Here is a 23,114-nt window from a genome sequence, read left to right on the forward strand (position 1 = left end):
GCAACTGCACGGAGGCAAACAGGAAGTCCAGCCGCCACTGGATCCACCCTGCTGGAGAAGTAGGCTACAGGTCTCAATCTATCCCCATGTTTCTGCAAAAGAACAGAGGTCATAAAAACCCTTCTTTTCATCTACACTTTGAACAAATGGTTTATTGGGGTCAGGCAGTCCCAAAGTGGGTGTGGTCTGCAGAGCACTCTTTAGGGACGTCAGGCGCATGCGGGACAGCCGCAACATTGACTGCTTGCAGATCTTGGACAAACCTCCACTCATCGGGCTGGGATGGTTTTCTTGCCTTCTTAACTGGAAAAAATAGGAGTGCGCACTGGAGAGTCCTGGCAAGGGACAATTACATCTGCCTTCAGCAACGAATCAAAGACCGGTCTTATACCTGCGATTGCTTCTGGTTTGAGTGGGTACTGGGTCTGTTTAGGCCTGAAATCTGATTTGGGGGTGATCACCACTGGTTCAGCATTCTTTATTAGGCCTACATCATGTTTACCCTTCGCCCAAACGGAATTTGGAACTCCTGCCAATTTGGGGTGCACCTCTGCTGGAGTTATGCCTGTGGAAACAGAGACAAACAGGCCACTATGGCCGGGGTCCCCAGGATCCCAGTCATCAGTGGCTAATATTACGCTGCGCTTAACATGCACACACATAGCCTGACTTTGCTTGTAGACCCCAAGCCTTTGACAAAACAGATGATCACTTGTTGCCTCTTGTTGAGGAAATCCACCCGAACTTGGCAAATAAGATCACCTGGATGCTTGCAGGGAACCAGAACAATTACGAAATCATGAATATGATCAGCGATCCTGAGCTCCTGTATGCCAAAGTGAGCGCGCACACAATACACACACACAGACACTGCACCAACACACACACACACTCAAGCAATTTACAGAGTGTTTCATCTCTGATTCTTAAAAACGTCTGATATTGAAATGATGAATTAACTTTGGCTATGTGGAAACAAACCCCCACCCACCAATCCCTCTTTCCTCCTCTCTCTCTGTGTGTAGGTGGATGAAATGGACGCGATCCTGAAGGCGAGGGAAGCTGGTCTCAAGCCGGTGAGGATCTTTTAATAAAAACTGGATGTCTGCTGAAATTCAGTTCTGAGACACACAATGATATTTTGTATTCGATTTCTATTGAAACGTTTCGTCACATCACAGTTTACACAGAGATCAAAAACGTTCAGGAGTCGTTTCTGACCTTGTGCACTTCTCTTACAGGAAGCCATCAAGATGCTGTTCGATGACGAGAACAAGAAAAGAAGGAAGAAGAAGAAGGAGTATAGATTTAAAAAAAACACTGCACCCGTAATGGAAATTTCTAATAAACACTTCAGAACGCTTAGGAGTCGTCTTTTCAGTTATTTATTACAGTAGATCATATAAAAGATATATAAAATAGGAAAGGAAAGAGAATAATAGAAGAAGACACCACTTCTGATGATGCCGAGGTTAGTGACACTGGATTGGAGGCTGGGAGACTCTCAGCGCTGCCGCTGTGATGCTTGGAGTTGTGGCTGAGGAGCTCATTACGGAAACACCTGGGATCTCCTTTAAAAGGAGGAGCCTTTGGGAAATGACGGGGGCTCGGAGCTCATCACCTGCTGGCTTGGGTTTGGTTATTTGTTATGGCTTTGTTTTGTATTTGTTTTTCTTTCACGTTACAGCTCTTCACTCCACTATCATCACATGCTTGCACTGTCTAACACTACTGATTAATTGCCTTTCTCACACCACATTCATTTAGTAAATATTTCTATTTTCTTTAAGTAAATGAATTAAGATCTTCAGTCTCTGTCCTTGTCCTCCTTCCTTTGTTGTGATTTGTGAATCAGTCGGAACACTAAGTCATATCAGAAGGCGCGGTCACGTGACTGCAGCTGTGTGAGCTTTGAACCCTGACATTACAAAAGTATAAGTTTAGAAACACAAGCCAAATGTGACCAACATACAAATAAACAAATCAAAGCACATTTCAATGAAGTATTAAACTTGGATGAGCCAGCGGCAATATTTCTTTAAAAATATTCTGATCACTGGACTGAAAACCTAAATTATTGACAACTTTTTCCTGGGGCTCGAGGCAAAAATATTCGCTTGTGCTACCGTACATCCTAAGGCAAAGTTTAATTTTATAAAATTGAGAGCATCATTATTAGATCATAGATGCCTCTAAACTTTAAACTAACACTATTTGTTATCTCTAAAAATGTATTTTCATCGGCGAACAGCTGCTTATATTGTTTCTATGGTAGACTGGCTCTGTATGTGATTATATATGACACTGTAATATAGGAGACCTGACCAGTCTGATGAGTTTGTTGAACATCCCATTCCAAAACCATAAGCATGAGGTATATTTCAAATATACAACTTCCTGTACACAGTGAGATACATCCCACTGATTCTCACTGTCACAACAGGTAATTCACTTTCATAAATTAATTAATTGTATTAATGAATACCCAACTTTGTATTAATCTAGTGATTTCATAATTTCTTCAGTCAATATTGTTGACAAAACATATTTCCCAGATTTCTTTCTTTATTTTCTTTTTACAACAGGCAGTTTTGCAGATAAAATTGTCCCAATGGATGAAGATGCCAACATTATGGGGAAAGAAACAGACACCGTTACTCTGAAATGTTCATATGAGTCAAGCAGCAATAACATTGACCTTTACTGGTACAAACAATATCCTAACAGCACACCACAGTTTTTACTGTATAAAGGTGCGAGGTCATATAGTTCTGGGAGCACTCCTACTGACACTCGATTAGAGACAGCAACAACCTCAGACTCTACTGAACTTACTATCAGAGGTCTAAAGCTCTCAGGTTCTGCGCTCTATCACTGTGCTCTTGGAGTAGCAGCACAGTAATACAGAGTCAATGAAAGGCTGTACAAAAACATACAAATGGTGTATATGAAGTTTCTATCCACAGAAGATTAAAGATTCCAACTTATCAGTTAACTACAGACACAAACAACAATTATGGCAGCATCTGCAGCTGAAAGAAACAGAAAAGAAGAATAAAGATTAACACAACAACGACATATCAATCACAGTAAATTCACTAATCTACATTTTTTGATGCTCCAAAATATATTTTAAGGAAAATATCACAGTCATTGTGTCAGGTGTTATTGGTGTACACCTTGTGGAATTAATTCGTTTCTGTTCAGTTTTTCCCAATGATTCATTGTAATCAATTTTCATTCATGTTTTTTTTATTATGCATGTATGTACAAATGCATGTCACTTTAGTTGATGTGAGCTATGACAAATGGTTTTGATGAAGTCTGAAGAGATGTGAGTTTGGTTGTGCAGATACAGTAAAGATGAAATGGATGAATAAGGAAACTGTCAGTTGAATTCACTTTTCCTTGTTTTATGACAATATTTGATCATATACTCTCACTGCAGTTACTTGTATCTGTTTTTAAATGTTAGAACGTCACTGATCTGTTGCGAATTAATCTTTTTTTTTACATTACACAGCTTTTCCACTCTTTTGTTGCCCGTCTCAACTTTTGTGAAATATGTTGCTGACATCAAATTCAAAATGAGCATATATTTAAAAAAAAAAAAAACAATAACATTTCTCAGTTTATTTGATATGTTGTCTTTTGTACTATTTTCAATTAAATATAGGGTTTCCATGATTGGCAAATCACCACATTCTGTTTTTATTTACATTTGTAGGTGCAATTGGTCTTAAGTGATCAATCTCATTAAATCAGTCTCATTAATAATACCTTTAATTTTGGTGCTTAATAATAAATTACCAAACAGCTAAATTATGGTATATTCCAAATTATTATGATCACTACCAATGCAGCAATAATGTATCACTTACCGTACTACATAGACAGCCAATAGCACTCATATACACCTTGGATAAAGGCAATTTGGAGGTCTTTTAGATTGTGTGACTTCCAGTATATACAGTAGTAGCAACACAGACACAGTTTACAAATTAATTGAATTTATTATAACAATGATAAAAATGAGTAATAGCAGCTGAAATACATTCAAATGGTCATACAGTGATATATGTGGGTGTGTGTAGGTGTGTGTGAGCGTGTGTCTGTGTGTGTGTGAGGGAGAGAAAGGGGGGTTTGAATGTAAGCGTGGGAGAATGCGCTGTAAAGTTTGGAATGAATCAGGGCCTGGAATGTTATCTAAGGTGGGGGAGGTTAGGATTCACCTCGTGTTCTGAGACAAAGGAATTAGCCGTGGTAGCTAACCCACTAGCTTATAACATTACTAAATCTACTGAAATCTTGATAAGGTCAAGATATGTGTAATAATGAAATTAAAGGATGTTAGAAAGGATAGCAAAGGCATGCAACAGCCTATCTATTAACAATTGAGAGAACAAAAATAGAACAACAATGATCAACCCAACAGTGTGCAAAATTAAACAGTTCCTGAGTTTAAATTCACACTACTTCATAAACCTAATTCCTAAGACTAGTCTTTTTGCCCAAAAATGCCAGTCTTACTTCCAGTATCTTGCTTATATGCAAGATTATGGAGATGTTCCGAAACTTCTGGAGTTCACCGGAGCACGTGGGTCGCTTCCGTGAAAAAAAAAAGCAGAGAATTCTTGGTCTGAACTTCAGCGTTCGTGAGGAAAAGTCTCTGATCAAACAATGTGCACAGCGATTAAGTCAGAAGGAATCCGGTCGCTTCTAACTTTTAATTAACTGCTTTGGGCTGCAGTCGTAACGTTACTTATAATGAACAAATAAAAGCCGGTTTTAACTCAAAATGAGTGAGACGGCACACTTAAGCAGCATTTTTACCGGCCAGCGGTAAACACGAAAGCGCGCTGAGTCTTCTTTTCTTGCAAGGCAGACATCTTGATCTCGGATGTTCTGATGAGAGGGTGTCTCTTTATGTCTGTACGACGCATGGTCCACAGCGCCAAAGAGGCTGAACTGAGGGTTTCTGGGTCACCTATAGAGTCATGGAGGAAGTGACGTAGGTGATCCCGCCCAGCCGTGATGTAGGTCATCGCGGAAGTTAGTTGATGGGATTTGTAGTCCTAGACGGGACTGGGCTGTCCCTACACATTACTCTTACAGTCAGAAATACTGAAATTTGCAGATCTGGTGGACTATCAAACAGCACAAATATTATTCAAAGCAAACAATAATCAACTATCACATAATATTCAAAAACTGTTCACTGAAAGAGATGGGAGTTATAATTTAAGGGGTTTATTTAAATTTAAAAATTATAGGGTGCGCACAACCAAGAAAAGTTTTTGTATTTCTGTTTGTGGGGTAAAGCGGTGGAACAGTTTAAATGAGGAGCTCAAGGGATGTCCAGACATGAAGCGGTTTAAAAAGATGTACAAAAATGTGATTTTCACAAGGTATAAGGATGAAGGGGATTAATCATAACTGGCTGTTTATTGTGTAAATTTTCTTTTTTTCTTTTTTGAGTCTTCATCTATTTGTTTTGTTTTTATTTTGTTCTCCATTGTGAGTGTGGGATTTGTAGTAAACTTGTGTGTAGACAGATGGATATACACATATAATTAATTCATTATATGATATAGTCATAGAGAATTGATATCTGAATAGTTGAAGTAATAAGTAATATACAATATATATATATATATATATATACTCGTATATATATATATATATATATATATATATATATATATATATATAAGGAAGCTTGATAATCAATTTATATTGACTAAAGTAGAGGGGTGGGATTAAATAAGTTTTTACTTCAGCCCACTCCTTTTCAGACATCTCATCTCATTATCTGTAGCCGCTTTATCCTTCTACAGGGTCACAGGCAAGCTGTAGCCTATCCCAGCTAACTACGGCCAAAAGGCAGGGTACACCCTGGACAAGTCACCAGGTCATCACAGGGCTGACACATAGACACAGACAACCACTCACAGTCAATTTAGAGTCACCAGTTAACCTAACCTGCATGTCTTTGGGGGAAACCCACACGGAGAACATGCAAACTCCACACAGAAAGGCCCTCGCCGGCCCCGAACCCAGGACCTTCTTACTGTGAGGCGACAGCACTAACTACTACACCACCATGCCGTCCCTTTTCAGACACGTAAACTCAAAACTGCTTAGTGCATCCTTGTTTGTATTTTTGTCTTGTTTTCTTTTGTTTTGATTTTGATATATTATTATTACCCATATTATTTAAGGCTTATTTTCTAATTTAGTGGCTTTTTACATGTTCTTGTTGCAAATGCTTTGTTTTTCTTGTTATCTGCTTATTTATTCATTGTTTGTTTCCATGTTTGAAATAAACTACGCCCCCAGAGTGAATATTCATGAGTGAATTGGGCGTGGTGTTTCGCCCAGTGGAAACCTACAGTAACCCTTTGTGTACCGCGCACGGGGCGGGATTTTTTTTCTTCAATCAGAAATATTGGTAGGGACACGCCCATACCGCCCACACCCAATTCTACACCTGTGTTGTTGAGCATGGAGAAAACCAGAAAATAGGGAAAAAAGTTAGGGCAGGCAAAATAAAGATTTTTTTCTTTTTTAAAATAAGGTAACCATTCCTAAATCTACTATAACACCATATGAGAGTACAGAATAAAAGGACCAAATCCTTATTTTTATTTTCTACTCTAAAAAACCCATTTATCAACTTAATTTAAACTGTGTACCAAATAATAAAAAAAAAAAAACTTTTCCTAGAACAAAGATAGAGGTACTGCAACATCAAGTTGATATATACATCCAAAAGAGCAAACCTCTACTGCAGCTCCTTGCTCTAAAAGAAATTTGCTTGATATAACACTCTCATTTAGAGAGCAAATCAGATATCAAATTAATTAAAATAGATACTACACTCAATCCTAGTCAAAATACAGAGAAATGATAATTTACTGTAGCTAATGGCTTTAAATAAACCACTTCCACATATTAAAATCCAGAAAGGTAAACACAGCTAGACTCCGCCCCCAACAGCTGGATCCTTTTGAAGAGAGACATCGCTTTGTGGGGCGTGTGGGAGATGCTTTAATGCAAAAAAATCAATAGTTCTAACATTTGTTGACTAAAAATGTTCAGCTCCGCCAGAGCAAAGCCTGCAAAAATATACTGAACTCATTAACATTTCTCTCCACGGAAATCTTTAGTAAAAGGCGAAAGATTTATGCATCAATGAAGAGAAACCTGAGCTGCACTTAACACTGGATCAGGTTAGTGACACTGGATTGGAGGTGCAGAAAGTTGGTATTAAGGTTTTTCACCCACGTGACCAAGTCATGTGAGGCTGCCATTTTGGACGTCACGGCTCGAATCAGTTTGAATGCGAGGAAGGCGACAAACGAAAAACATAAAAGAAAAAGGAGCGAGATGCAGAAAACACCTTCACTATCCAGCGACGTAGGGCATTTACAGGCCGAGCAGAAGGAGAGGTATTTGCAAAAATTGAGGTTAGCAGGCTTAGAGAACGATGTTTACCTGCTTCCACCAGGATTGTTCACTGACGTACGGAAGTACACGGAGCCCTCATCTTTACCTGACTTCGGCCCACATGATCTGTATACCTATGTCGTTAAAAACCCATCGCCATACACAGGTATTGATCTGAAAGCGTATAAGAGTTTGGAAGCCTACAAATATTTTGTGTCAGGCTGGGAAACATGCCTACATCAGTGGGCCGTCCCTGGAGCCGGTGGTCGCCATCTTATTACAGCTAAGGTTTGTTCACATTTTCATTTACTTTCGGTCCTCAGGATAAACAAAATGTTATTAAATGTCATTGAAATAACTTCTTAGTTTGTTGAGACATGGCCCGTTATAAATTTGCTGTTACCACCAAGAACTGTATTATTAGGGTCTCTGTCTGTGTTGTAGCAGTGTACTAGCAGCTAGCTGTTAGCACTAGCTAATGTCAACAACATAGTAGCTAGTATGTTACTGTAGCAATGTTTATGTTCAGTCATTTGGATGACTGTTAAAACCTTTCAGTCTCAAGTTTTTCCTTTACTGTATTTACTAGTTTACTGAGCTAGCGCGCTCGGGCAAGCTGGGAGCTAGCGCGCTCGGGCAGGCTGGAAAGGTTTTAACAGTCATCCAAATGACTGAACGTAAACATTGCTACAGTAACATACTAGCTACTATGATGTTGACATTAGCTAGCTTGACCTTCAAAATGGAGGTATGGTATGGTAGTGGAAAAGCCCCATTAGTGAGTATGTCTGCAACCATGTTTTCTGTTGGATAGTATTTAATAGTTATTCTTCCTGCCCTAAGTACATCACGGATGAAATGGTATTTCACATCAATGTGCTTACACCTTGACCTATGTACTGGATTTTTACTCAGTGCTATGGCTCCCTGATTGTCAGCATAAATTGTTGTACAATTGTAAACATTTGAGTCCAAATCATTTAATAACTGCATTAGGTAGATGCTTTCCTGAGTTGTGTTTGCTAAGCCAATATACTCAGCTTCGCAAGTTGACAGTGCCACTGTGGGTTGTTTCTTAGACTTCCAAGATATTGCAGGGCCTTGTTTTGTCAGACTAAAACAGTAACCTGTGGTACTACATCTGTCCTCTACAGAGGATGCCCAATCCGAATCACTGAATGCTGACAGACTCGTGTTCATCTGTTTTCTTGAAACATAGCTCGTAGTGAGAAGTACCCTTCAAGTATCTTAAAACATGTTTGGCTGCCACCAAGTCTTGTACTTTAGGTTTTGCTAAGGATTGTGACAGTTTACTGACAATCCAACTGATGTCAGGTCTGGTGCAAGTCATTGCATAGATCAAGCGTCCAACAATTTCTCTGTAGTCTTTGGGATTTTCTATTTCAGTGTTGTTTTCTTCTACATTTCTGTTACATTCCATTTTCAACTCTAGGTGTAGCTCTAGGTTTACAGTTGGACATTCCGAACCTCTCAAGCATTTTGATTATGTATATTTCTTGACTCATTTTGATTTCTCCTTCTTTTTGTTCAAACTGGATGCCCAAAAAGTATGATATTTGTCCTAAATCTTTCATATTAAATTGAGACTTCATTGATTCCTTGAACCTGTTTAGCTGATCCTCACTACTTGCTGCAATGATCAAGTCATCTACCCAGATGATTACTATGATTGTGTCATTTTCAATCTGTTCCATGTATACACAGTGATCTACCCAATTTCTCTCGAAGCTGTTTTGTTCCAAATGATCGTTTAAAAGTTTGTACCAATTTCTTCCAGGTTGTTTGAGGCCATAGGGGGATTTTTTTCAACTTGTACACTAGTTTCCCTCCTGTTTCCGTTGCCTCTTCGAAACCCTCTGGTTGATCTAAATAGATCTCTTCTTCAATGGGGGCATGTAAGTATGCCGTTTTCACATCCATCTGATGTACAGAAAAGTCATTCTGTGCCGCTATCTGCATCAGTGCTCGCACTGAGTGAGATTTGCTGTAGGAGCAAATGTCTCATGGTAATCTATTCCTTCTGTTTGTTTGTATCCTTTAGCAACATATCTAGCTTTGAAAATTTTTCCTGTGTCTGCATTTTCTTTCAAAGCATAGACCCATCCCCCCCACTGTGTTTCTATCCTTTGGCAAAGTCACCAATTCAAATGTGTCGTTTTCTTTAAGTGAAGCCATTTCTTCCTTCATAGCCTGTTCCCACATAGAAGCTTCAGGTGACATGATGGCATCTCTATATGTTTGGGGAATCCCGAACACTGCCCTGTAACAAGAATCAACATTTGCATTGGTTATCTTATCTTTGGAGACTGTTACGTGATCTTGTAAGCATTTTGGGGGTCTCTTTTCCCTTTCTGAATGGTATTGCTTTTGGTTGATTGTTGTTGGTGTCCCTGCAAAGTTTCCATCAATCTCTTCAACTTCGGTTTCTGTGGTGTCATCATCTTTTGATTCATCTTTGTTGTCTGTGTTTGTGGTCTCACAATTTGCATCTATGTCCTGGTTCTCACTTTGTGATTTGTCATTTCTGCTCTCACTATCACGTATCCTATCTCTGCATTTTGGGAGTTCGTAGTCATCATCATCAGTTTGAGTCTGCTGTTCAATATTGTTCTTCCTGATAAATTTCACTAATCTGTGTTTTGAAACCTTCCTGGTTTCTGGATTGTATACTAAATAAGCAGGGCTGTTCCTGCTATAGTCTATGAATATTCCCCTGTCACATCTAGGATCCAATTTGTTATGATCGTGTTTGTACGCATAGCAGTCAGACCCAAAAATCCAAATTTTTGAGAGGTCTGGCTTCCTTCCTCATCTCATCTCATCATCTCTAGCCGCTTTATCCTTCTACAGGGTCGCAGGAGCCTATCCCAGCTGACTACAGGCGAAAGGCAGGGTACACCCTGGACAAGTCGCCAGGTCATCACAGGGCTGACACATAGACACAGACAACCATTCACACTCACAGTCAATTTAGAGTCACCAGTTAACCTAACCTGCATGTCTTTGGACTGTGGGGGAAACCAGAGCACCCGGAGGAAACCCACGCAGACAACATGCAAACTCCACACAGAAAGGCCCTCGCCAGCCCCGGGGCTTGAACCCAGGACCTTCTTGCTGTGAGGCAACAGCGCTATCCACTACACCACCGTGCCGCCCGGTTTCCTTCCTGTTAACAGGAAATATGGAGTATTTTGTGTCCTGTCACTAAAACATCTGTTTCGAATGTGAGCTGCAGTTTGGATCGCATAAGGCCAGAGTGTTTTTGGTAACCCTTTCTCTAGTAGCAGGCACCTTCCCATTTCAAAAACGGTCCGCCACTGTCTTTCGGCTGTACCATTCTGATGAGGGGAGTAAGGCGATGACGTTTCATGCCTTATTCCTCTTTCTCGCAGAAGTGATTGGAACGCATTGCCTGTGTATTCTGTACCGGTGTCAGATCGAATGTATTTAACTGTACCGTACAGTGCTGCATCTGCAAGGAATTTTTCTGTGGCTAGAGTTGTGTCGCTTTTATTCTTAAGGAAGTAAACAGACACTGCACCTGAATAATCATCTGTGAATGACACTGCATATTTATATCCTTCATGAGATATTGGCTCAATGGGGCCGACTAAATCTGTGTGTACAAGATCTAGAGGTTTAGTAGCTTTTGCATCAGGCTTCCTGTTTCTGGTGTTTATGAATTTTCCCTCAATGCATACATTACAGTCTAGTTTCGTATTTCCAGTGATTTTCATGCCTTCTACCACTTCAGGCAATTTCAACACATCATCAACATTACAGTGCCCCATTATCTCATGCCATGTTTTAATATCACAAGTTAGATTAACTTTGTCCTGGGACATCATATCATTAACTGATGCACTGACATTGTGTCTAAGGTGATTTACAGTGGTCAAGTAATACAGCCGCTCATGTGCTCATGAACACACTTCCATCTCTGTTTATCAGTTCATTCCGTTCCTCTTCAAAGATCACCTTGGCCCCATCATTGGTAGCAGCTTGTACAGAGATGATGCTCTGGGGGTATGTTGGTATGAACAAGGCCTTCTTTAGTGTGACTGTGACAATTCTCCCTCTCACGTCCTGTAGCAGCACCTCTGCGTCTCCTCGTCTCAGTGCAACGTTGTTCATTCTCGTTCCATCTGCCAATTCCATGTAGTGGGCACTTGGGTTGAAATTCTCCTCAAACATCATGAAGCTGTTCATGTCTGTAATAATGTGAGAGGTTGCTCCACAATCCACCATTAATCAGTTTTTCTTGATGTTCACAGGGAAAGTTGTATGACTGACTGTAAACGCAAATGTTTCTTCTTTATCACGTTGTTGTCTTTCAGCAGTTTGTTTTGCGTCATCTTTGTGCTGGTCTCTATTTCGGTATGTCTCGTCTGGGCTCATGCTAGCCGATCGCACATCCGCAAATTGCGAAGTTTTATTCCAATTTGCGAAAAGAAAATCATCTGTATTCGCATTTTATGCGAAAGTCATTTAAAGTTTAAGCAAAATCCATCAAACAATTGCGATTTCTCAAGATAAACAGTACCTTTCAGGGCCTGAATTTGGGCGCGGGATTGCGGGTATCGCGCATATATATATTTTTTAATTCCCACACCTTTAACGATTCTAATGTGAGAGATTCCCGCACACATTACTGCATTGCCTGACAACGTCAATCTAATAATGGATCAGTGTGAATGCGCGACTACCTTCTGTTCTCAAAGTTACTTGAATTGAACCCTCCTTTTACTGACACCCCCCCTCTCCCCCCGTAGCCTACTCAGAAAAAAAAAACAGCAGACACAGACAGTTCACACACACACACAGATACAGCACACGCACTCTTCCTCTCTCGGACTTTAGTGGTAAAACAAACATGGACCGCTGGCTAAAACGTACAAGTGCAGTGGCAGAAGTTTCCCCTGCTAAGAGGAAAACTCCTGAATCCGATGGTGGTAATAGCAGTGTGAGTGATACCGTTGAGAATACACAGGACGAGACGTTAACGTCGACGTTGCGAAGGGGATTAGATCAGAGCATGGCTATAAGAAAAAAGTATTTGCAAGGAAAAGCAAAGGACGCTGATGCTGACAAAATGGATGACCACTAGGAGAAAGAGTAGGAAAGACTACATATGTACAAGAATCCTGCACTCAGCAAAGATGAATTCTTCAGTGTTGAGAACAATTTGATTTTTTTTAAATTAAAGATGGCATATGACACAGGAGACAGGGCTATATGGTATAAGAGAATCCTGAAAAGTCAACAAAGACTGTTGTCATGTTAATGTTCTATATGTGGACTGAAACAAAGTTTGTAAATTCATTCAGTGTTAAGAACAGTTTGATAGTGTTTTCTTATTTTAATTGTAGACATTAAACAGAGGACAGGGATGATCAGATCAGACATGAGAATAGAAAAATGATATAAAAGTTGATAAAAAAAGATGATATAAAAATGTTATAAAAGGAAAAAGCAAAGGTCACTGATTAAAGAGATGGTCACTAAAAGAAGAGACAAATAACACAAACATAGTTAAGAGAATCCTGAAAAGTCAGCAGACTGGTTTAAGTTAGATTTTAAGTTAGACTTGTTGTGTCAATAAATTCATTGAGTGCTATTAAGAACAGACTGATTTTTTTCTTTTTTTTATAATTAAACAAAGCAGTGACAAAGAATAGTGCATGAAGATGAGGAAGAAGCAGCTGTGTAAAGCAACACTAAGGAGGTTGTAAAATTAGCTTAATTAAAAGGCACACAACCTTCCAAACTCTTCCTAGAGCCTTACTCGCACTGCTAGAAAAAGGCTATTGGTGTTTGATGGCATAATACAGTCAGTCAGCAATGTCATGCTGTAAAGGATCTCTTTCATTTTGTGGTGGTTTTCTACCCTCCACCCGAAACTGAACAGTCCATATCTTAGATGGCTGGTGGGAATAATACTTGCATTTATCCACCCGGCCTTTGTCTGACAATGCTATCCAAATTTGGAGATATCAAAATGAAAAGTCTACTAAAAAGGATACCTCAAATGGTGACAAAAGGTTACATACTGTAGAGATCTTCAATCTGAGTAGTGGCAGAAGGTAAGACCTAAGCTATTTAAGCCCACAAGCAGCGTTCCCCACAAACTGTATAAATCCCCCCAAACTGTAAATCCCCCCCCCCCCCCCCCCCCCCATTTGAGTCACTGAGGGGAGGAATTCCCCCCCATTCTAAAAAATGAAATTCAGGCCCTGCCTTTCGTGTCCATCTTCGATGTTTTGATTTATAACCAACGCCCCCGAGTTTCGAAGCTTTTTATTGGTTGACCGCAAATTACGTCTTCCAAGAGCATCGGACCTTACATATAAAATGATCAATTTCCGAGTTGCGCTGATAATGTAGGCAATTCTCGCTCATTAGTGAACAAGATTATAGCGAGGTTTGTTTAAAATAAATTATCCGACTTTACATATGACAAAAACTTATCTAAAAAGTGAGATAACATATTAGAATATTCTGTTAGCTTTCTCAGTTAGGGATAAAAACACGTTATAACCATTCTAAAGACGTATTTTCTACATAATATCAACCCTGACAGAACTTTGGAAGAACTCACAGATGAACCAGGATATATTGACCAAGTGTACTTTATTTTCAGAGCGTTTTGACGCACATGGTTCAAAGTTTTGACTGCAAGTGTTTCATTTGAGAAATTAATGGTGAATATCATTATATTTGGGTTATGAGATTAATTTATAAGAAACAACCATTGATTTTAACTCCCTGAGCTCCCTTCATCCTACCCATAAAGACACCCCCCTCCCCCTAAACACACACACACACACACGGATCCCAATTATACACACACGCACACACACACCGGCCAGTCAGCATACTACAGAGGGTGACTAAGGGCTAAAAGGTGCATAGATAACAAAGAATGCAAAGCACATCACACCAGATGTTAGATATAATTATAATGAAAAATATGGACTCCGTAAACCAGATTAAGCGGGTTAAATTAAACACACAATTTCATTACATATATACAGTTGATGAAATGATCAAAATAAGAGGATTCAAGAATAAATAAGCATGCTATGAACATAAATCAAGAACATGGAAAGACAAAGGCAGGAAACAAGCTTGCAAACACGATTGAAACACCAACAAACTACAATGACAATTCATTTTTCAATATTATGTCAGTGCAAGAAACATTTAGAAGTATAACATATCTTGCTAAAAAAATTACTTTGCTAAAAAGAAAATTGTTCTTTTAGCATTTCTTGCTAAGCGAAATTGCAAATTGCTAAAGAAAAATTTGAGTCTTTAGCACTTTTCACTAAAACAATTTGGGTCCTAGAGTGAGCACAGTTCATCATTGTGTGTAAAACTTTTATGGTAACTGCACCAGTTGTTACGTTCGTGTCTTTCTGCTGTTTGTTTCGCCTCATCTTTGTATTTGTCCCTTCTCCGGCATGTCTCGTCACTGTGAGTTGAACTTTTGTGATAGTTGCACCACTTCTGCATCCCCCTTTGTCAGCAGTCGCGCGTTACGTGACCTCGGTTTCCACATCCGTAGCAGGTCACTGTTGAGATGTCATCTTTGGCTTTACATTCAAACTTTTCTGTTTCTTCAAAGTTTCGCAGTTTGCCTTTGAACTGTATGAATGTCATTTCTTCGCTGCTCTGTGTTATATGAATGGCGAAGGGTTTGTAGGGTTCTGGGAGGCCCGTTAGAATCATTGCTATAATCAGTCCGTCACTTATTACCTCTTTCGCGTTTCTCAAGGAAGTCACTGCTTTCTCAGCTCGAATAATGTAGTCTGTTACTGTCTCGTTAGTATCTTTCTTTAATGATGTTAGTTCGGTGTACAGGGCTATAATTCTAGGCTTGCCCGGGCTGGCGTAATGACTCCGAAGTATCTGCAGAGCTTTTCTGCCATCATCTGTGGCCTCGCGCATTATGAGTGACAAACTTTTATCGCCAAGAAATTGAATCAGTTCAGCGTAGCACTCCTCATTCTTATCTTGGTCGATGGCATCAGCAGTGGACAGTATGGTTTCTTTCAAACCCAGCATTCTTAAATGTCCAAGGAATTTTACTTCACACAGTTCATACTTGTTTTCATCTCTGTTGAAGACTAACCTTTCCCATTTTCCTCCTGGAGAATTGGTGCGCCTGGGCCCATAACCTGTAGAGCTTTCTTCTCTGTCCATGTTTATGTGGTAAATGTTTTCTTTGTCTATTTAATGGTAAAGATAATGAATCACTCGGTTTCGTTCATTTTAGATACCGTTTAGGTACTGTTTATTAACATATCTACAACCCCGATTCCAAAAAAGTTGGGACAAAGTACAAATTGTAAATAAATACAGAATGCAATGATGTGGAAGTTTCAAAATTCCATATTTTATTCAGAATAGAACATAGATGACATATCAAATGTTTAAACTGAGAAAATGTATCATTTAAAGACAAAAATTAGGTGATTTTAAATTTCATGACAACAACACATCTCAGAAAAGTTGGGACAAGGCCATGTTTACCACTGTGAGACATCCCCTTTTCTCTTTACAACAGTCTGTAAACGTCTGGGGACTGAGGAGACAAGTTGCTCAAGTTAAGGGATAGGAATGTTAACCCATTCTTGTCTAATGTAGGATTCTAGTTGCTCAAATGTCTTAGGTTTTTTTTGTCGTATCTTCCGTTTTATGATGCGCCAAATGTTTTCTATGGGTGAAAGATCTGGACTGCAGGCTGGCCAGTTCAGTACCCGGACCCTTCTTCTACGCAGCCATGATGCTGTAATTGATGCAGTATGTGGTTTGGCATTGTCATGTTGGAAAATGCAAGGTCTTCCCTGAAAGAGACGTCGTCTGGATGGGAGCATATGTTGCTCTAGAACCTGGATATACCTTTCAGCATTCATGGTGTCTTTCCAGATGTGTAAGCTGCTCATGCCACACGCACTAATGCAACCCCATACCATCAGAGATGCAGCCAACTGAGCGCTGATAACAACTTGGGTCGTCCTTCTCCTCTTTAGTCCGAATGACACGGCATCCCTGATTTCCATAAAGAACTTCAAATTTTGATTCGTCTGACCACAGAGCAGTTTTCCACTTTGCCACAGTCCATTTTAAATGAGCCTTGGCCCAGAGAAGACATCTGCGCTTCTGGATCGTGTTTAGATACCGCTTCTTCTTTGAACTATAGAGTTTTAGCTGGCAACGGCGGATGGCATGGTGAATTGTGTTCACAGATAATGTTCTCTGGAAATGTTCCTGAGCCCATTTTGTGATTTCCAATACAGAAGCATGCCTGTATGTGATGCAGTGCCATCTAAGGGCCCAAAGATCACAGGCACCCAGTATGATTTTCCAGCCTTGACCCTTATGCACAGAGATTCTTCCAGATTCTCTGAATCTTTTGATGATATTATGCACTGTAGATGATGATATGTTTAAACTCTTTGCAATTTTACACTGTCGAACTCCTTTCTGATATTGCTCCACTATTTGTTGGCACAGAATTAGGGGGATTGGTGATCCTCTTCCCATCTTTACTTCTGAGAGTCGCTGCCACTCCAAGATGCTCTTTTTATACCCAGTCATGTTAATGACCTATTGCCAATTGACCTAATGAGTTGCAATTTGGTTCGCCAGCTGTTCCTTTTTTGTACCTTTAACTTTTCCAGCCCCTTATTGCCCCTGTCCCAACTTTTTTGAGATGTGTTGCTGTCATGAAATTTCAAATGAGCCAATATTTGGCATGAAATTTCAAAATGTCTCACTTTCAACATTTGATATGTTGTCTATGTTCTATTGTGAATACAATATCAGTTTTTGAGATTTGTAAATTATTGCATTCCATTTTTATTTACAATTTGTACTTTGTCCCAACTTTTTTGGAATTGGGGTTGTACAAGGCATCAGCAGGTACTCATGTGCACGGCACAATGTTGCCCACGCGAATGAAAACAAACACATAAAAAACTCACTTCCCATAGATTGCACACAGGTCAAAATAAGAGTCCCCGATGAAACATTGCACATGTTGCAGAGTCAAAACATCACACATTCACACATGGTAGGAAACCATTAATTACAAAAAATTAACACAAATAATATTTGTATGAGAACATAACTCAACATTTTCCCTTTCACCTAACAAGCAAATAGACGCTCCTGAGAAAACTGGCAGAACCATTCTTTGCCTTTTGAGCTTCTTCTTGAGGCCCAGGCAAGAGCTAACACACGCGTGGTTTCCATATTGTATTGGTTACCACGTTCGCTTAAGACGAGAGCAGTCCGCGATTCGAAACCGGGCGGAAACGGTGCTGGTTTTCTTGAACTTGGCAGCGAACAAATGTCGAGCTGCCATCTCTGCTCCGTCCGTGCCTTTTGGAACAATCCCAAACCGAGACGCTGAAAAAGCTTCGCGTGTTTTCTGCTGTGCAGTGGTTTCCCCTTGCACCTAACAAGCGAATAGACGCTTGTTGATGCTATAGACGCTGGCAGAGCCATGCTTTGCCCTTTGAGCTAAGCTGTCGTTAACGTCCAGTTATCGCCTTGCTAAGATCAGGTAGTCTCGAAACAGCCAGAAAGACAGACCCTTAACGTGACCGGATTGCTTTCTGTGGATTAGTGGTTGTCATGTTCTCCTACGTGCAGACGACCGTCGGGACAAAACCTCGTTTGAACGGTTTCCCTGCCTCTCTGGTTTTCCGTCAAGGTCCGTGACGGCTGCTTTAAAAACAAAATCGGGCATTATCTACATGTCTGTCGACTGTGGAAGCATGGACATTGCAATTCGTCACGGGGAGGTGGTGTTCTCAAATACCACTTGGTTGCTCGTTTACGGAGTGAGGTCAGGTAAACCGGGCTGCACACGGCATCAGAACGCTGCAAATGGGCATTGACTCTGGAATGCTTCATCCTGTCTCAACGAGTATTTGCCGGCCAACATTCATACACGTTTGCTTATTAACTCTCAAACCGTGACTGTGCAGTTCTCCGTTTGTGGAAAACAGGCAAAGTAGCTTGCCGCCAACGAAAGACAAACACTCAGGTGCCCGTGTCCTGCAAACACGCCCAGGTTTGCGCAAACCGATGCTATTCGACTACATGCAACGCGAGCGGAAAGCAGAAGGAGCAGCCCTCGGTCACCTCCTCGGCAAGGCAGTGACGAGCAACTGATCCGTTCCTGCTGTTTCCTCCCAAGTGCCTCGCCATGCTCTCCACCTTTCATCAGAGTAACGAAGCGTCAAAGGGTGTGCGTTGGCCGGGAATCGAACCCGGGTCAACTGCTTGGAAGGCAGCTATGCTAGCCACTATACCACCAACGCTGCAGGCCTACCCTGGCGACACATGCCTAAGCGCCATTGCTCCTGTATTTGAGGCCCAGGCAACAGCTGATCTGTCCCAGGGCTGCGGTTTCTGTAGTGTAGTGGTTATCAAGTTCGTCTAACACATGAAAGGCCCCCGGTTCGAAACCGGGCAGAAACAGCCCTGGGTTGGTTCATTTATTTATTTATTTACTTTTTGAACTCGGCAGTGAGTGAGTGCTGAGCTGTGATCTCTGCTCTGTCCGTGCCAACTACGGAAGCAAGTATTTGCTTTTGACCCGCCAAGGTATGGACACATTTGCTGAACAAATCTTAAACAGTGACTCTACAGTTCTCTGTTTGTGGACAAATATACACCTGTCGCTTGTTGCCAACGAAAGGAAAACACGCAGGAGCCCGTGTTCTTCACCGCTTCATGGGTCGAACGTACGCAGGGGCAAACTGATGTCATTCAAACCTGCAAACAAGTACTTACGTTGCTAGTGGAAAGACCAGTCCTCAGTCCCCTCCTTGGCCCGTCCACACAAGGCATTTGATTTCTTCCCGTGATGATGTTGCAGCGCTTTTCGATGCTGAACCTTGTCACGCTCGACCACCAGCTCATCTCTACGATGCCAAGGCCGTGCCCCTATTCTCGTGACAATTGTTTAAGCGTGACCCGCGTTCTTCTTGAGGCCCAGGCAAGAGCTAACACACGCGTGGTTTCCGTATTGTATTGGTTACCACGTTCGCTTAACACGAGAGCGGTCCGCGATTCGAAACCGGGCGGAAACGGTGCTGGTTTTCTTGAACTTGGCAGCGAACAAATGTCGAGCTGCCATCTCTGCTCCGTCCGTGCCTTTTGGAACAATCCCAAACCGAGACGCTGAAAAAGCTTCGCGTGTTTTCTGCTGTGCAGTGGTTTCCCCTTGCACCTAACAAGCGAATAGACGCTTGTTGATGCTATAGACGCTGGCAGAGCCATGCTTTGCCCTTTGAGCTCGGCTTTTCTTAACGTCCAGTTATCGCCTTGCTATGATCAGGTACTCTCGAAACAGCCAGAAAGACAGACCCTTAACGTGACCGGATTGCTTTCTGTGGATTAGTGGTTGTCATGTTCTCCTACGTGCAGACGACCGTCGGGACAAAACCTCGTTTGAACGGTTTCCCTGCCTCTCTGGTTTTCCGTCAAGGTCCGTGACGGCTGCTTTAAAAACAAAATCGGGCATTATCTACATGTCTGTCGACTGTGGAAGCATGGACATTGCAATTCGTCACGGGGAGGTGGTGTTCTCAAATACCACTTGGTTGCTTGTTTACGGAGTGAGGTCAGGTCAACCGGGCTGCACACGGCATCAGAACGCTGCAAATTGGCATTGACTCTGGAATGCTTCATCCTGTCTCAACGGGTATTTGCCGGCCAACGTTCAGACACGTTTTCTTATTAACTCTCAAACCGTGACTGTGCAGTTCTCCGTTTGTGGAAAACAAGCAAAGTTGCTTGCCGCCAACGAAAGACAAACACGCAGGTGCCCGTGTCCTGCAAACACGCCCAGGTTTGCGCAAACCGATGCTATTCGACTACATGCAACGCGAGCGGAAAGCAGATGGAGCAGCCCTCGGTCACCTCCTCGGCAAGGCAGTGACAAGCAACTGATCCGTTCCTGCTGTTTCCTCCCAAGTGCCTCGCCATGCTCCCCTCCCTTCAACAGAGCAACGAAGCGTCGAAGGGTGTGCGTTGGCCGGGAATCGAACCCGGGTCAACTGCTTGGAAGGCAGCTATGCTAGCCACTATACCACCAACGCTGCAGGCCTACCCTGGCGACACATGCCTAAGCGCCACTGCTCCTGTATTTGAGGCCCAGGCAACAGCTGATCTGTCCCAGGGCTGCGGTTTCTGTAGTGTAGTGGTTATCACGTTCGTCTAACACACGAAAGGCCCCCGGTTTGAAACCGGGCAGAAACAGCCCTGGGTTGGTTTATTTATTTATTTACTTTTTGAACTCGGCAGTGAGTGAGTGCTGAGCTGTGATCTCTGCTCTGTCCGTGCCAACTACGGAAGCAAGTATTTGCTTTTGACCTGCCAAGGTATGGACACATTTGCTGAACAAATCTTAAACAGTGACTCTACAGTTCTCTGTTTGTGGACAAATATACACCTGTCGCTTGTTGCCAACGAAAGGAAAACACGCAGGAGCCCGTGTTCTTCACCGCTTCATGGGTCGAACGTACGCAGGGGCAAACTGATGTCATTCAAACCTGCAAACAAGTACTTACGTTGCTAGTGGAAAGACCAGTCCTCAGTCCCCTCCTTGGCCCGTCCACACAAGGCATTTGATTTCTTCCCGTGATGATGTTGCAGCGCTTTTCGATGCTGAACCTTGTCACGCTCGACCACCAGCTCATCTCTACGATGCCAAGGCCGTGCCCCTATTCTCGTGACAATTGTTTAAGCGTGACCCGCGTTCTTCTTGAGGCCCAGGCAAGAGCTAACACACGCGTGGTTTCCGTATTGTATTGGTTACCACGTTCGCTTAACACGAGAGCGGTCCGCCATTCGAAACCGGGCGGAAACGGTGCTGGTTTTCTTGAACTTGGCAGCGAACAAATGTCGAGCTGCCATCTCTGCTCCGTCCGTGCCTTTTGGAACAATCCCAAACCGAGACGCTGAAAAAGCTTCGCGTGTTTTCTGCTGTGCAGTGGTTTCCCCTTGCACCTAACAAGCGAATAGACGCTTGTTGATGCTATAGACGCTGGCAGAGCCATGCTTTGCCCTTTGAGCTCGGCTTTTCTTAACGCCCAGTTATCGCCTTGCTATGATCAGGTACTCTCGAAACAGCCAGAAAGACAGACCCTTAACGTGACCGGATTGCTTTCTGTGGATTAGTGGTTGTCATGTTCTCCTACGTGCAGACGACCGTCGGGACAAAACCTCGTTTGAACGGTTTCCCTGCCTCTCTGGTTTTCCGTCAAGGTCCGTGACGGCTGCTTTAAAAACAAAATCGGGCATTATCTACATGTCTGTCGACTGTGGAAGCATGGACATTGCAATTCGTCACGGGGAGGTGGTGTTCTCAAATACCACTTGGTTGCTCGTTTACGGAGTGAGGTCAGGTCAACCGGGCTGCACACGGCATCAGAACGCTGCAAATTGGCATTGACTCTGGAATGCTTCATCCTGTCTCAACGGGTATTTGCCGGCCAACATTCAGACACGTTTGCTTATTAACTCTCAAACCGTGACTGTGCAGTTCTCCGTTTGTGGAAAACAAGCAAAGTTGCTTGCCGCCAACGAAAGACAAACACGCAGGTGCCCGTGTCCTGCAAACACGCCCAGGTTTGCGCAAACCGATGCTATTCGACTACATGCAATGCGAGCGGAAAGCAGAAGGAGCAGCCCTCGGTCACCTCCTCGGCAAGGCAGTGACAAGCAACTGATCCATTCCTGCTGTTTCCTCCCAAGTGCCTCGCCATGCTCTCCGCCTTTCATCAGGGCAACAAAGCGTCAAAGGGTGTGCGTTGGCCGGGAATCGAACCCGGGTCAACTGCTTGGAAGGCAGCTATGCTAGCCACTATACCACCAACGCTGCAGGCCTACCCTGGCGACACATGCCTAAGTGCCATTGCTCCTGTATTTGAGGCCCAGGCAACAGCTGATCTGTCCCAGGGCTGCGGTTTCTGTATTGTAGTGGTTATCACGTTCGTCTAACACACGAAAGGCCCCCGGTTTGAAACCGGGCAGAAACAGCCCTGGGTTGGTTTATTTATTTATTTACTTTTTGAACTCGGCAGTGAGTGAGTGCTGAGCTGTGATCTCTGCTCTGTCCGTGCCAACTACGGAAGCAAGTATTTGCGGGGAATTTGGGGTGCTGGAGTCAGTCCCTGAGTGAGTGTACTCATCTCCTGACCTTTCAGCCGCTGTTGAAACCTGAAATGAGAGAGTTTGTGGGAGGGTCATTTGTGTGTTCATGGGACAATTATGAGACCATTATTGTGTAAATTTGAGGGAAATCAATAAAAAAGGGGGAGACCTACCACTGAAGTGTCTGCTGGTTGATTTGAAACAACTGAATTGTTGTATCTGCCATCAACCGTGGGCTGGTGATGATCAAGTCACGGATGTGGTGGTAATCATCCAGAATTCTGGTCCACCTGGGAGTGGAAACACCGGCCTTCCTGGTAGTGCACTTGTGCAAAGTGCACAAGCATGTGCACATGGCGTCTACCAAGCGGCTGGTACCAGGCCACTGAGCCGGCCCCCCAGGGTGACCTATCAAGCTGCGCTTGACGCTCTCCACACCCGGTGTGACTCCAGACCGCTTCGGTGCC

The 23,114-nt window shown here is 42.4% G+C and overlaps 8 non-coding genes across 8 annotated transcripts; 3 read left to right on the forward strand and 5 right to left on the reverse strand.

Annotated features, from left to right (window-relative positions):
• Positions 1-6,717: 6,717 nt before the first annotated feature.
• Positions 6,718-6,911, reverse strand: LOC132898515 (U2 spliceosomal RNA). The gene has a single exon (XR_009656544.1). It is a non-coding gene; the product is annotated as a U2 spliceosomal RNA (small nuclear RNA).
• A 188-nt stretch (positions 6,912-7,099) lies between these two features.
• On the reverse strand, positions 7,100-7,214 carry LOC132895518 (U5 spliceosomal RNA). The gene has a single exon (XR_009655760.1). It is a non-coding gene; the product is annotated as a U5 spliceosomal RNA (small nuclear RNA).
• An 11,520-nt stretch (positions 7,215-18,734) lies between these two features.
• trnag-ucc (transfer RNA glycine (anticodon UCC)) lies at positions 18,735-18,806 on the reverse strand. Its single transcript has one exon. It is a non-coding gene; the product is annotated as a tRNA-Gly (tRNA).
• Positions 18,807-18,893: 87 nt separating this feature from the next.
• On the forward strand, positions 18,894-18,966 carry trnav-aac (transfer RNA valine (anticodon AAC)). The gene has a single exon. It is a non-coding gene; the product is annotated as a tRNA-Val (tRNA).
• Positions 18,967-20,519: 1,553 nt separating this feature from the next.
• trnag-ucc (transfer RNA glycine (anticodon UCC)) lies at positions 20,520-20,591 on the reverse strand. The gene has a single exon. It is a non-coding gene; the product is annotated as a tRNA-Gly (tRNA).
• An 87-nt stretch (positions 20,592-20,678) lies between these two features.
• On the forward strand, positions 20,679-20,751 carry trnav-aac (transfer RNA valine (anticodon AAC)). The gene has a single exon. It is a non-coding gene; the product is annotated as a tRNA-Val (tRNA).
• Positions 20,752-22,300: 1,549 nt separating this feature from the next.
• trnag-ucc (transfer RNA glycine (anticodon UCC)) lies at positions 22,301-22,372 on the reverse strand. Its single transcript has one exon. It is a non-coding gene; the product is annotated as a tRNA-Gly (tRNA).
• Positions 22,373-22,459: 87 nt separating this feature from the next.
• trnav-aac (transfer RNA valine (anticodon AAC)) lies at positions 22,460-22,532 on the forward strand. The gene has a single exon. It is a non-coding gene; the product is annotated as a tRNA-Val (tRNA).
• The last annotated feature ends 582 nt before the right edge of the window (positions 22,533-23,114 follow it).

Source organism: Neoarius graeffei, chromosome 1 (assembly GCF_027579695.1).
Source record: "Neoarius graeffei isolate fNeoGra1 chromosome 1, fNeoGra1.pri, whole genome shotgun sequence".
In the NCBI taxonomy this organism is placed as follows: domain Eukaryota; kingdom Metazoa; phylum Chordata; class Actinopteri; order Siluriformes; family Ariidae; genus Neoarius; species Neoarius graeffei.